This window comes from Saimiri boliviensis, chromosome 10 (genome assembly GCF_048565385.1).
Source record: "Saimiri boliviensis isolate mSaiBol1 chromosome 10, mSaiBol1.pri, whole genome shotgun sequence".
NCBI classification, from domain to species: domain Eukaryota; kingdom Metazoa; phylum Chordata; class Mammalia; order Primates; family Cebidae; genus Saimiri; species Saimiri boliviensis.
The window spans coordinates 97,729,127-97,743,416 of record NC_133458.1 but is presented as its reverse complement, the minus strand read 5'-3'; the positions used below and the strand labels follow the sequence as shown (position 1 = coordinate 97,743,416).

At 34.8% G+C, this 14,290-nt stretch overlaps 1 protein-coding gene across 4 annotated transcripts in view; it reads right to left on the bottom strand.

The window, feature by feature from the left end:
• The window catches only part of ITPRID1 (ITPR interacting domain containing 1), a 137,549-nt gene extending 128,644 nt beyond the window's left edge, over nt 1–8,905 (bottom strand). For all 4 annotated transcript variants that reach the window (XR_012512202.1, XM_074379659.1, XM_074379658.1 and 1 more), the window contains exon 1: nt 8,568–8,905. The gene's annotated coding sequence lies outside the window, so the exon portion shown is untranslated. The remainder of the gene's footprint in view (nt 1–8,567) is intronic.
• Nucleotides 8,906–14,290: the final 5,385 nt, after the last annotated feature.

Sequence of the window (14,290 nt, the reverse complement as noted above, 5' to 3'; positions counted from 1 at the left end):
GGCTTCCAATTATGTATTCAATATTTTAGTTAGAATAATATTCAGATTTTCTATTAATCTGTATCGGTTTTGGTAAGGTATGTTTACTGAGAAGTTTCCTAATTTTATCTAGATTTCCAAGTGTATGACATAAAGTTGTTCATATTATTCTACTTTTTAATAATGAGGAGGATTGCCAATGGTCTTTAATATTTTATTATTATTCCTAAAATTAGACATTAATTTCTTCATTTTTAAAGGGAGAGTAATAGCCTGAGTAAATCTAGAAATTGTTTAAATATGTGCTTTAAAAATTTGAGGGTAACCATTAGAAAAACAGACATACGTTTATTTCTTTCAATCCTTTAGAAGTTAAAAAAAATAAGATTATCAAAAAAAAAAAAACCAACAATCAGATCAACAAATGGCAGAAACTGGAGAAGATAAAAAAATGGGGGAAAGTAGAAAATACAAAATTACATGACAACTATAAGTCTTACTATATGTGTAATAATAAAAAATATAAATGAGTTTAATTTATGTATTCAATGATAGGCAATCTCAGATGGGATATTTTTTCAGGTACAACCTATAGCATTTACAAAAGATAATCCATGAAAAAAAAAACAGACTTGAAAATGAAGAAAAATATACCTCAGAGAAATGCTTTCAAAAATATCTATGTCAATATTAACATAAAATAAAATTGAATTTTAAGTAAAAAATATTTAAAATGGCAGATGTATATATCACAAGACTATCCTCATTTTTAAAAGATAGATAATGAGCTTTTGTACCTACCACATAATTTTTGAACATATAAAGGTAAAGAAAAATAAATAGAATGGAAATTGAGAATTTAAGTCAAAATGAGAGTTTTTAGTACAATTGTCCCAGAATTTGACAGATTAAGTAGAAAAAAAGAGTGACTATAGGTATATTATGTAAAATAAGCACAGTTAACATTTTTGAGAAATATATATGCATATGCCTATAAATTTATACCCAGAGAATACTCATTATTCCCTCCAAAATGGACTATTAATAAGAAATCATGTATATATTAGTCCAAAATTAATCTAAAAGTATGATGAAGATGAAATTTCAAATCAGTGTTAAAAGAATAAACTATTCAATAAATTGTCTTGTAATAAGAAAATACTCATTTGGAAAAGAAGTATTTAAATCTCTACCTCACACTATTGACTAAAATAAATTCCAGATGAAATAATAAGGGAACCTTCAAAATAAACAAAAACTATAAGAAAACATAGAAAAGTGTGTTTATCACTTAAAGTAGAAGAGCCCTTCTAAATCAAGGTAAAAATTCAAAAAAATTTAAAGCAAAAGATTACTAAATTTGGCTATATCAAAATAAAAAAGCTTCCAAATAACTAAAGACACTGTGTATAAGTAAAGAGAAAAGCCTAAACAAATAAATTATAGATAGAATGAAAGAATCAATTAAATAAACTATAAAAGTGATAAAATTTAAATAATACATAGATATCCAAATGACTAATAAGCTTATTGGAAAAATGCTTAAATTTACTTGTAATTAGGGAAATAAAAATGGTTTATAGAAATTATAAGGAAAAATAATAGCAACTAGACCAAGAGATAGACCAGGTGGTGAAATTATCAGACAGGGACTTTAAAACAATTGTAATAAATATGCTTAAGAATCTAGTTGAAAACACGGAAAATATGTGCATAGAGGGGACTTCCAGCAGGAAGATGAAAAATGCTGAAGAAATACACAAAAAGAATGCAAGACATTAAAAAGAATGTGGTACTAGAAATGAAGAATTCCTATAATGAGTATAGCAGCAGACTGGACACAGCAGAGGAGAAAATAACCAAACTTGAAGATGAATCAGTAGAAATTATCAAAGCAGAACTACAAAGAAAAAAAGATTTTCAAAATGGGATATAACACCCAAGATCTAATAGAAAAATATCAAGTGATCTTCTGTGTTTTTGAAGCCCCATAAGGAGAAAAGACACAGAATAGAGAATAAATATTTCAAATCATAATAGCCTGGTATTTTCCTAAACTGAAGAAACATATTAAACTATGGATCCAGGACGCTCAGTGACTCCCAAGTAAGAAGACTACACTGAGTTACACCACAGTCAAATTTCTGAAAACTGAAGATAAAGAGAACTATCTTACAAGTACCTAAAAGAAAAACACACATTACATAGAGAGGAACAACAAATAAGAATGATCCTTGATCTCTCAGCAGCAGCAAAATAAGGCCAGAGATAATTGAAAGACACATTTACCCTTCTAAAATCAAAACAAACAACTGAAAATCAATGTGAATCGATAGCTTTTAGAGCCAGTTAAAATATTCTTCAAAAATAAAGGACAAACAAAGCATTTCAGATGTTAAAAAAAATGCTGAAAGAACTCATCTTCAGCAGACCATATTATAAAAGAAAGTGCTTTTAAAAGACCTTTAGGTTGAAGACAAATATATGAGTTAGAAAACTGATTTAACAGGAAGTAAAAATTTGACTTAAAAAAAACCTTAAAAGTTATTTCCATTATGTTTAGAAATACACACACACACACGTATACAAATATTGTACATCTGTATGTATACACATATAATTATTAATTACATATCTATTGAGTCTATCTACATGTAATCCAACCAATAGATAAAAATACATTTAAATTTAATGATTGGTTAATATTTGCAAGGTACTATGAGATTTATGTATCTGTAGAATCAAAATATATGAAAACAAGAGCATAAAGATAAGAGAGTGATATTTGGAAGTGTACCATTATAAGGTTTTTACATTATGAAACAGTATATTTTATTTTATTTCATTAATTAATTTATTATTTATTTATTTTTTGAAACGGGGTCTCCCTGTGTCACCCAGGCTGGAGTGTGGTGACGTGATTTCGGCTCACTGCAACCTCCACCTCCTGGGTTCAAGTGATTCTCCTGCCTCAGCCTCTCAAGTAGCTGGGATTACAGGTACCTGCCACCACTACACCAGGTTAATTTTTGTATTTCTAGTAAGGTGACATTTCACGATGTTAGTCAGGCTGGTCTTGAACTCCTGACCTCAGTTGATCTGCACGCATGGGCCTACCAAAGTGCTGGGATTACAGGCGTGAGCCACCGCGCCCAGCAGTATAATATATTTTAATGATATATTCTGAAGTTAGGCAAATCTTATAATCTCTAGAACTGTGCTGTTGACAAGGTAACCACTACCCATAAATGGCTATTTACATTTAAATTAATTCATATTAAATAAAATTAAACATTCAGTTCTTTGGTTGTACTAGCCGTCGTTCAAGTACTCCTAAGGCACGTATGGCTAGTGCTCTACTATATTGCACAGTGCAGACTGGAATGTTTCCATCATTGTAGAAAGCTTTATTAGACAGTGGTACTTCAGGGAAAACACTAAAAAATAAGAAAAAACATAAATTTAAAAGATCATAAGAAAAATTTTAAAAAGAGAAGATAAAATTTAATTTTAAATTATGTAATTCCCCGTATGTCCCTAATAAGACAGAAAAAGAGGAACACACAAAAACTAGATGAGCAAATAGAAAGCAAATACCAACAGGGTAGTATTTTAACAAAACACGTCAATAATTACATTAAATGCGCCTGGGACAAATGCCCAACTACAAGACAGAGATGGTCAAACTGGATAGAAAAAATAAATAAATTATATGTTGCTTAGAGTAATGAACTTTAAATATACAGAAACAGAGAGAGGTTGAAAGTAAAAGGACAGAAAAAATTTAACATGTAAACACTAAGCAGAAAACTGGTACAGCTAAATTAATATCAGATAAAGTAGGTTTCAAGACAAAAACTATTAGCAGAGAAAAAAAGAAATTTTATCATAAAAAAGTCAAATCAAGAAGACTCAATCTTCAATGAAAATACAATGAAATAGCTTCCAATGACATGAAGCAAATATCGACAAGACTAAAGAAGCAGACAATCTAACTCACAGCTAGAGATTTAGCATCTTTCCTGATAAACATGAAAAGTAGACAGAAATTCAGAAAGAATATGAAAGATTTGTCCTCATGGGCATTTTACCCAAACACTCCACCAAGCAAAATATAAATTCTTCCCAAGTGCACATGGGACACTCACCTAGACCAGCGATCCCCAAGCTTTTTGGCACCAGGGACTGGTTTGGTGGAAAACTGTTTTTCCAGTGGAAGGAGGGATGTGGGGGTGGCAGGGAACGGTTTGAGGATGAAATTATCCCAGCTCAGATTATCAGGCATTAGAGTTTCATAAAAAGCACACAACCTAGATCCCTTGCATATAGAGTTCACAATAGGGTTCACACTCCTATGAGAATCAATGCCATGGCTGATCTGACAGGAGGCAGAGCCCAGGCAACAATGCTTGCTCACCTGCCACTCACCTTCTGCTGTGTGGCCTGGTTCCTAGCAGGCCAGGGACTAATACTGGTCCACAGCCTGGGGGTGGGAGACCCCTGACCTAGACCATATACTGGGCCACAAAACACATATTAATACATTTTAAAAGATCAAAATTATACAGATCATATATTCAGATAAAACATCCCTAAATTAGAAACCCTTAATAATAAAGTACCTAAACAATTCTCATGTATTTGGACATTTAACCCTAACATTTTAAATGACCAGTGGGTCAAAGAAGAAATCACAGGAAAAATCATAAAATATTTGAACTAAAATATAAGAGAAATACAATACATCAAAATGTGTAGAATGCAGAGGAAGTAACTGAGAAAAATGCAGTTTAAAATTCATATATTGCAACACAAGAAATTTGGAAAATAAATGACTCAGCATCCATTTTAGGAAGACAGGGAAAGAAGAAAAATTCAATTCAAAGATTTAAAAAGTGTAAAGATCAATAAAATGTCAAAACAGATAAAGTAATTTTAAAAGTCAACTGTCATTTCTTTAAAAGTCTCAATTGATAAAATCATTTTATATCAATTGATAAAAAGAACAGGAAGCTATCACAACAGATTCTGTGAGTGTTAACAAATGTAAACATATGTTATCAAGAAACTTCATGACAATACATTTGATGAAGAGAGAAATTGACAATATTTTTTGAAAACTCAATTGACTAAAATTAACATGAGAAAAAAATTATTTTTAAGAGCTTTGTATCCATTGAAGAAATTAAATTTGGAATTACAATCCTTCTCATAGAGAAACCCTGGGCATAGATATCTTTAGAGATGAATTTTACCAAAAATTTAAAGAAGAAATAACACCAATGTGATACAATTTTTTTTCTGAACATAAAAAAAGAAAAAATTCTTTTCAATTCCTTGTATAACGGATACCAAAACCTGATAAAGGCATTTCAAGAAAACAAATTATAGATCAATATTCTTAATAAACATAGATACAAAAATCTTTAACAAAATACTAGCAAATAAATCCAGCCATATGTAAAATGGATAACCCAAGCAGGGTTTGCTTCACGAATGTAAAACTGGTTTATTATTAAAATATCTGCGCAGAGATGTTGTGAATGGCTGAACTAGTACATGTCTGTGAAGTAACCAACTTGCTTGGCCAGCTTGCTAAAACATCATCTTGCATCTGTTTTGCATTTTTCTGTTTTCTTTTTTCTCACCCTTTCTACTCTGCAAGTGCATTTCTCATAAAACATTAAACACTAACAAATCAATGAACAAAATTCACCATAATGACAGAATAAAGGAGAAAAGCCATGTGATCACTCAGCAGGTGCAGAAAAGGGATTTGACAAAAATCACACACAGTCATGATCAAAAACTCTTAACAAGCTAGGAATAGAAATACTTCCTCAAACTGCAAGGGTATCTGGAAAAATCCTACAGCTAATATCATACCTAACAATGCAAGACTGAGTACTTCCTCCTCAGTACCTTGTGTCAAATGACACAAGGATGTTTGCTCTCATTTCTATTCAACTTTTTTCAGAATGTCCTAGTTAGCTCAATAAAGCAAGAAAAGAAACACAATTAGAAAGGAAGAAATAAAACTGTCCTTATTAATGGACAACATAACAAACAGAAAATAATGATTTTTCTTTTCAATTTCTTTTTTTAATGCAGAATTATTCAGTTTTAAATATTCAAATACCCAATATTAAAACTGTTGTTACTATAAACTTCAACGTCAGAAGAAAATGTTCATGGTACAATAAGCATACATACAACAAAATAAAACAAACATGTCATAAAATTACATGTATAACATATTATCTCCAAATGGAAAGAAATTAGTTCAGAATGCCAACAGGGAACTTTTCTTGGTGGATTGGGATGATTATTTTCTTCCTGTCACAAATTTGTTTAATATATTACTCCCCGGCATCCATTTTTAGGCCTGATGTCAGTGTTTAAAATGCAGTCATAGTCTATTACCTTCAGCTCAGTTAAAACTTGTCCTTATGTGGTTGTCTGCAATGTAGCCCACTTGTTCCTCATCTCACTGACCCCAAATCCAACACACCCCACAGCTGCCAAGATAAAACCTAATGATCAACATCAAAGTCATGTAAATAAGCTTTCCGTTTTGTGTGTGTTTTCTTCAAACTAGCCAATCCACAACCCTATGGGAAAGCCCAAAGAATAACACCCATGGATCTTAATAAAGACCCACAGACTCCTTCTCTCTCTTTCTCTCTCTCTCTCTTGCTGTCTTCTACTGGTTGAGCTCCCTGGGGGCTTCCTGTAGGCCTCCCATCAGCACCCCTAGCTGGGGACTTGTGAGTAATACATTTCTTCCGTTTCATGTGTTTTATTTTTACAGCTTCATGTGTCTCACCTGACTGACACACCCAAACCTAATGCTTCCCCAGTCAACAATCTCCTGAAAAGCAACTATCTTGGCTTATGGTCACTCAAGAGAGAGACCTCAGAACCAAATTAGAAAGAAACCATAACAACAAAAACCGTAACACTTCCCCATATGCTCCATAATTTCTTAATCTTCTATCATGTTTATGAATTGTTTTTATAATCAGAAAATTGGGTACACTTAAAGTATTTTCTTTTGTACTCTGTGGTATAATTCTAAGTATTATCAAAGAAAATGTTATTTTCTCTGTATTATTTCCTTCTTTCTAAAATTTATCAACTTGTTTGATTTACCTTTGTAGTATATGGAGATTGCCTTGTAACTATGCAAACTCTGCAGGATTTCCAACATGCCTAAATAATGCTCTGATATTTTGGTCAGTGCTTTTCAGCTTTTTGGATGTGCAGGGCAGCTCTGCACCCAGCTCCACCTGGACTCCCTCTGGAGTCCCAGAGGAGCCTGCTCTGGGAGATGACCATCCCTGCTCCTGAGGCAGCCCCAAAAGACAAATGATTAGTATCTCCCAGAACATTGGATGCTCCCTTCAACAGTACTTACAGAGAAGTTCTGAGCAAGGCTAATCAGGCAGCATTCTGGTGCCTTAACTAGAAGATATAGATTCTACATGTTATCATAATCATGATGAGTTTCAATAGCTAGTTGGGAAACTGATCAAGAAAAACTCTTATGTGTCTCCATTATGAAACAAGTAATGAACTCTGGACTTGTTATAATGATTTGGACTATTGCTTCCTTTATTTTAAGGTTTTAACCCCAGTATTATACCATTTCCCAATTCCGTACAATAAGACAATGATAATTAGGTCAGTTGTCAATGAAAAATTACAGTGAAAGTTTACAGGGAGAAATGAACGATTTTTCTCATAACCTTCTTCAGTTTTCATCTTTTAATTAAAATGTCTTAGCCGATAGAAATAAAAGGTGGTTACATGTGAATTTCAGATCAAAAAATACATTTATGGGCATAACTGTGAACTATTTATAACTGTGCCCCATTACTTGGGACATGCTTATACAGCCCCAGATATGCTATCGATCTAAAACTCAAAAGTCACTGGGCAGCCTAAATTTTATCTGGCAACTCTATCCAGTCAGCTTTCTCCATTCTGTCGAAAGGATACATTTTTACTTCTATAGTGGGTAAATCCTACATAGCTCCAGTACATCAAGTTCAGTTTTCATATTGAGTCAATTCACTGATTAATTAAAAATGAGAGAGTTCATTTCTTTAGCTTTTTCTTAATGAATTAAGCCTCCTTCAGGTAAGCAAGAAAGACAAAAAAATCCTAAGTACAAATAATAGCAATAAAAAGAGGGGAAATATAATTCCTGCATCACTCCTCAGAAACATTGCTTGAACTAGTATTCAGAACATAGAGGCTATAATGGAGCAATTTTGAGCCTAAAGCATTTTCATCCCCTGTGTTTTAGACCTTTCCACGTTAATAGCAGCCACCGAGGCAGTCCTGGGGGTAAATGAAATCATCCAGGCCCGAATCCATGACAATTAGATCACTTCATCTTCTTGCTAATAGTTTTTCTTCCTAGGAATCACCCAGTCACACAGCTGCAGGTAAAGAAGTTTCAGAACATGCCATTGCTGCCCTTTCGTTCCAACTGAGAGAAAAATGAGAGAGAGCTAATACCCCTCCCCCACAGGCTGGATTTAAAAAAACCAAACGAACAGATTTTATAAGAGTTACTGTACCAGATTAAAGAAGTCTCAGCAGAGAAATGGCCTTGCAACTTGCTGTAGTTGGCATCAAAGTATGTGTGGAAGTCTTGTGTCCCTTTTTGTCTCCTTGAATGTTCCAGCAGCTAAGACTACAAAGCCCTTGTCACCACAGAACTGTGACCCAAGTGTCTATCTGCTCCTATTTAAAAGTTGGTCATAGAAAGCCAACGCAGTCTGTTTGCCAAAAGCCATGGTCAAGTTGAGGGTAAAGACACAAATTGATTCTCTCTACCCGCTTCTCTACAAGAAAGAAAGCAGTAAAAACGTCATTAGGAATGGCAGGAGTTATTAGTAACAACTCCTAGACTCAAAGGAAGAGTGCGTGCAGAATGAATACAATGGTTTCAGCTGTGCTTTTATTTCTACGAAACCTCTTGCTGTTCCTTTAATGCCCTTTGACCTGTTGGCAGGTCTGAATGCAGGACTGGAATGTACTTCACTAAGGAAGTAAAGCAAACTTGTCTTCATTTTGTTACCATGGTTATGGCACTGTGTGTTACCAACCCAGTGATTTGCATTGCAAACCATCACTGGAAATGAGGACAGCAGAACTTGATATTCAGGATGGAGAGATTCAATTCACTGGAAATTTCAGAGGGACCAGAACATACACATACACACATACTCCTGAACCCATAAAGTAGAAGCCCAAATTGTAAGAATTAACCGAGTCAGTCTTATCATCCATAGAATCACTATCTATGAAGTATGTCAGTTGAGAGATGAGGTGATTTCACAATAGGAAGGTGAGTAGGCACATCATCTTCCTCATTTTTTGAATTAAATTCTACTGTTACATTCAGCATGCATTCTTATATATGACATAATGCTAAATAAAGCGCTACCTAAAAATAATTTTTTCTTGATAAATGCATTTCAACAATATACCTCATTTTGATAAGCTGCATTATTCGAGTTTAAAATGATGGAAAAGATCTTGTGCATTTCAAGTTATATTTAAATTCAAACAAAGAGAAACCCCAATATGAGAAAAAATAAATTGAAAGTGCTGAGATTAAAGAGCAGGGGAAGGAGGGGAGGAGCCCTCATTAACTCTTTCCTCTTCCTCTGTGACAGCTCATGAAGTTTCTCTGCAGGGCTCCCAGCATCGATGAGCAAGATATGAATACTTTCCTTCTAGCCCTAGAAACTAGCCCTCAGCCTATCCTGGGAGATCTCGCTTGTCTCTTAAGACTTATTATCCCTGCCTTCATCACCAGTGACTGAAATTCTGCCTCTCAGGATCCCAGGAGTGTGTTGAGGCTGACATGACAAAACAGCCCCCTTTTCCTCTTGTGGCGTGTGCTGCCTACTCAGCCCTGGGAAGACCCCGACTTTGTCTCAGTATCCACCAGGATGTGGTGGCTTTGTAAAAAGGCTAACAACAAAGCATACTTTCTGAAATGCCATGCCCAGAACTGTACTTGCAAAATGAAGTCCCTATTTTAACATTCATTCCAGCAGATTTGAAAAGACTTGATCTTTAAAATAAAACTGGGCATGGAATTGCATCCACACACAAACACATAAACAACCTCAATTACCCATACGTTAATTACCCATCAGTTATACATATATTTATATGACTTATTTCTGTGGGAGAGTGCAGTACTCAGATCACTGAAGTTTGCATTAGAAATTAGAAGAATAAGACCCTATCAAAACACAGTTCCTACTAATATGATCTTGGGGAAATCAATTTCCTTTTCAGAGGCATAGTTAATTCAGAATAATGTGAATTATTCTGAATGAACTATGTGAGCATCACTGGATTTTTTTTTAAAAAAGAAACTTTCTTCATAAAAATGAATGCATTGTGTTATATATATGATGGTCCATGAAACAATGGGCAATTCATAACCAAAACTCTGTCATTCTAAGAAAACTTCTCCAAATAGAACACTTCCCTTTCAGGTCTGTCTGCCAATCTACAGATATCATCTTTAGTGACAAAGAGATACTTAAAATAAGTTGAAGTAGTTCACTCTCTAAGAAAGAAGACAAAGAAGTTCTAAGATGGCAGTACAGTTGCTAAGGTTTCTGTTGTTTTTGCTGTTGTTTTGGGAAAAGGAGAGGGTTCTATGAGATCTAATAAGTAAGGCACTCAGTCCAGCCTCAAGGGTTTGCAAAAAGCATCCTGGAAATTACAGTGTCTAAGCCCGATCCTAAACAGGGATAGAATTTAGCCAAGGAGGCCGAGAGAAAGGGAAATAAGCTCAAAGGCGGGGGTGCTCCAGTTAGCAGGGGGTTGAGTGAGATGACAAAAGGTGCGATTGAAAACCTATGTCATGCATTTTCACATTTTTAACAAGTAAATCATTCTTATAACCTCTTTGAATCTACACAGGTATGCTATAATAGGAAAGCAGGAGTGAGGAAAGTGAGACCCAGAAAAGCTAAGAGATTTGACAGTGGCACCAAGTGAGTTTCCGATATACTGCATACTAGGGCTAAGGGCTCTGAAATCTCTCATCTAATCTTTCTACCATTAATGGGAAACCAGCCTAAAAGAAGAGGCACAATTTTAACATCTTCTCAATTAACTCAGTTCTGTAATTAACTTTGGGGCAGCCCTCATAAGGTATGAGCAAGTAAATGTAAGCCTCTATTCTTTGCACGGGGTGGGGAGAAGGAAGATGATTTAGGGAGAGGCAACAGCAAGTGCATAGGTCTAGTGTCAAGAGAGAGAATAAATTCCACCTGAAAAATTACAAAAATCTCAGCATGGCTACTGCATAATGTATGAGGAGTCAATGTCAAGTGATGCAACTGGAAAGGGAAGGAGTAACCAAAATATGAAGGATACCTTCCTTCATATTTTGATAGGATACCTTCCTTCATATTTTGCTAGGATAAGGAGTAACCAAAATATGATAAGGATACCTTCCTTCATATTTGCATGCCAGTAAGAGGTTTGAACTTTGTTCTGAGAGCACTGGGGAGTGGCATGATCAGACTTTCATTCTAAAAAGGTCTTCTTGCTTCAGTATGGAGAATGGAATGAGTGGAAGGAACAAAACTGAAAAAAGGAGGCTGGGGACCAGGTAAGGTATTATGGTGACTGTAATCATGGCCCCAAGAGTAGAAATGTAGGCAAGTGAGTTACTTGAGAACTAACCATGGGGGACAAAAAGAGCCGTAGCTCTTACTGACTGATTGCTGCTGGGGGACACAGTGGTCCAAATTGATCACAGTTTTCCGACTTGTGCAAGTGGCCAATATCGTTTTATTTATAGAGCAGGCATTAGAGAAGGAGGTATAATTTGAAAATCATTGAGATAATGAGATGATGATAATGATAGCAACCATTTATATTGATTTGTGCCAAGCCCCACACTTAAAGTTTTAGATTTTCTTACTTCTCACACAAGATATAAGTGAAAATTATTATCCAATTTTGTAGTTGAGAAAACTGAGTTTCACAGATGTTAAACAATTTTTCCCCACACAACTAACGTGACTATGCCTCTCTGACTCGCAAGGCAGGCATATCTGACTCCTAGACCTCAAAAAGTACAAATGCTTCTTGATTTATAATGAGGTTAACCCCCTGATAAACTCATCATCAGTTGAAAAATTGATAAGTCAAACCATAATATGTCATAGACTGTCTGTATGCCAACAGCGATACACTTTCTAAAGTTATACTGAGGAAGGAGAGCATGTTATTTTAGAGATATCAGAATCTCCCTCAGTTTTCTAAATAAAAGTGAAGTAGAAGATTTAGCCTAGCTGTTTTATGTTCACTAAACAAACCAAGCCAGAGAATTAGTTGTTTCCAAGAGGTCCAAGAGCACTGGCTAGATGAAAAGAGCTGAAGGTAAGCTTTCCTTCCTTTCCATTCATCTAAACACACGCAAGCTCAATCTTTTTCTTTAACATTCCCAATGAGCCAGAAAGTTACTAGAAAACACAATTTCCATGTACAGTACAATTAAATGATGATTAAGACTGATTTATAGGTTACTAAGCTCCAAGAATAAATAGGAGGCAATTCTTTTCTAAGGAATCTTTAGTAGATAATATGATAAATCTAGCTGTTAAATGCATCGCATGAGATTGAGTGGTCCCAAATTGCTCTATGTTCCACTAGATGGACTTTAAGATGGTGTTTTATTTTAACAATGTTTTTATTGTATTTCCCCCCTTAGAGTTAAACTTGAGACATCATGCATGCTCTACAAATATTTGGTATTCTTTCTCATCAGAGTAAATCCTGCCAGGTCAATTCAATTTTTCTAGAGTAAAGATTCAAATCAAACACTGCCTCCACTGTGTAGGAGGTCCCTATCGTTTTCCCTGATTTTGCTTATGCCTGTTCCAGAACGTTTACCACATTGCACCTGTTGCTATACCATTGAGTCTCAGCTAGAACTTATTTTTCTCCAAGAGGACCTTTGGCAATGTCTAGAGACAATTTGATTGTCACAATGGAGTAGCGGATGCTACTGGTATCTGGTGGATAGAGGCCAAGGATGCAGCCCCACCACAAAGAATTTTGTAACCCAAACATCAAGATTGATGACATTGTGACTCCTTGTATTATACAAAGGAAAAGATGGAAAGCTTAGGACTTAGGGTCACAAGCAGTCAGTTGCAGCTCTGGCTCCAGCACTTGATAGCTATGAGACATTGAGCATACCTCCATTTCCGTATTCTCATCAATACAGTGCAGATGCTTCTTTTACAGATGCTTTCTTCACAGAATTATTATAGGGATCAATTCAATAATGCATGATAAATGCCTGTAAACTTGATACAGTCATCATTATGTTTTATGATTATATGTATAATGACAAATGTAATAATAATATTGCACAGGCAGTTTAGATACATAGGTCTAGAGCTCAGTAATGAAATCTGGACTGAATTTCAAACATCTGAACATGAATCTTATTTCTTTGTATCACATCTCAACGAAGATTTTGTATTCAGCTAAAACTCTGAGCTAACACTCTTCTCGGTAGTATTGGTATAAAAACAAGATATTCTTCCTAAATTAAGGAGCTCTCTTTGTAAGATAAAGACAGAATCATAAACAAATAGTTACAATACTATGTAAAATAAGCTAAGATAACAGAGGATAGGTGAATAAAATTTTTTAGAAGCAGGCCAATTCAAAACATAAAAAAGTTTATGGGCTGCATTATCACCAGCAACAAAAAATTTCCTTTACTACCTTACTTTACTGATCCCCATGGGGGAAAACGTACATTCTTATGACTTATATTACCCGCTTTACAGAATAGATGAAAGTCAATAAGATAACTGAAATTGCCGTTTAACAATGAACATGTTAATTCTGGCCATATAGAAAAGTAACAAAATGGAGGCAGCTTTCTCATCTTTAATCTTGAAATGGAGCCACTAATCATGACTCAAAATGGCTGCATGTGCTGTGAATTGCTCTTTGCTGTAACTGAGATATAAAATGCTTTTAGACACAAATGAATGTTTGGGGAAAAGTTTCCTAAGGCACTCCAGGCAGCTGGAAAGTATTTTCATTTACTTTGCTCATAAGAAATGACTGTTCAATAAATATCTGATAAACTGTATTGGATTGACTTGACACAGTAATATAGGAAGTGAGCACTGATTTTCCCCCTTTCTCTACCAACCACACTACATGTTTGGTTGAAAGGGAAAATCCAGTGGCATGTCATAAAAAACTGAGTGGACTCATCTTGCCTACACAT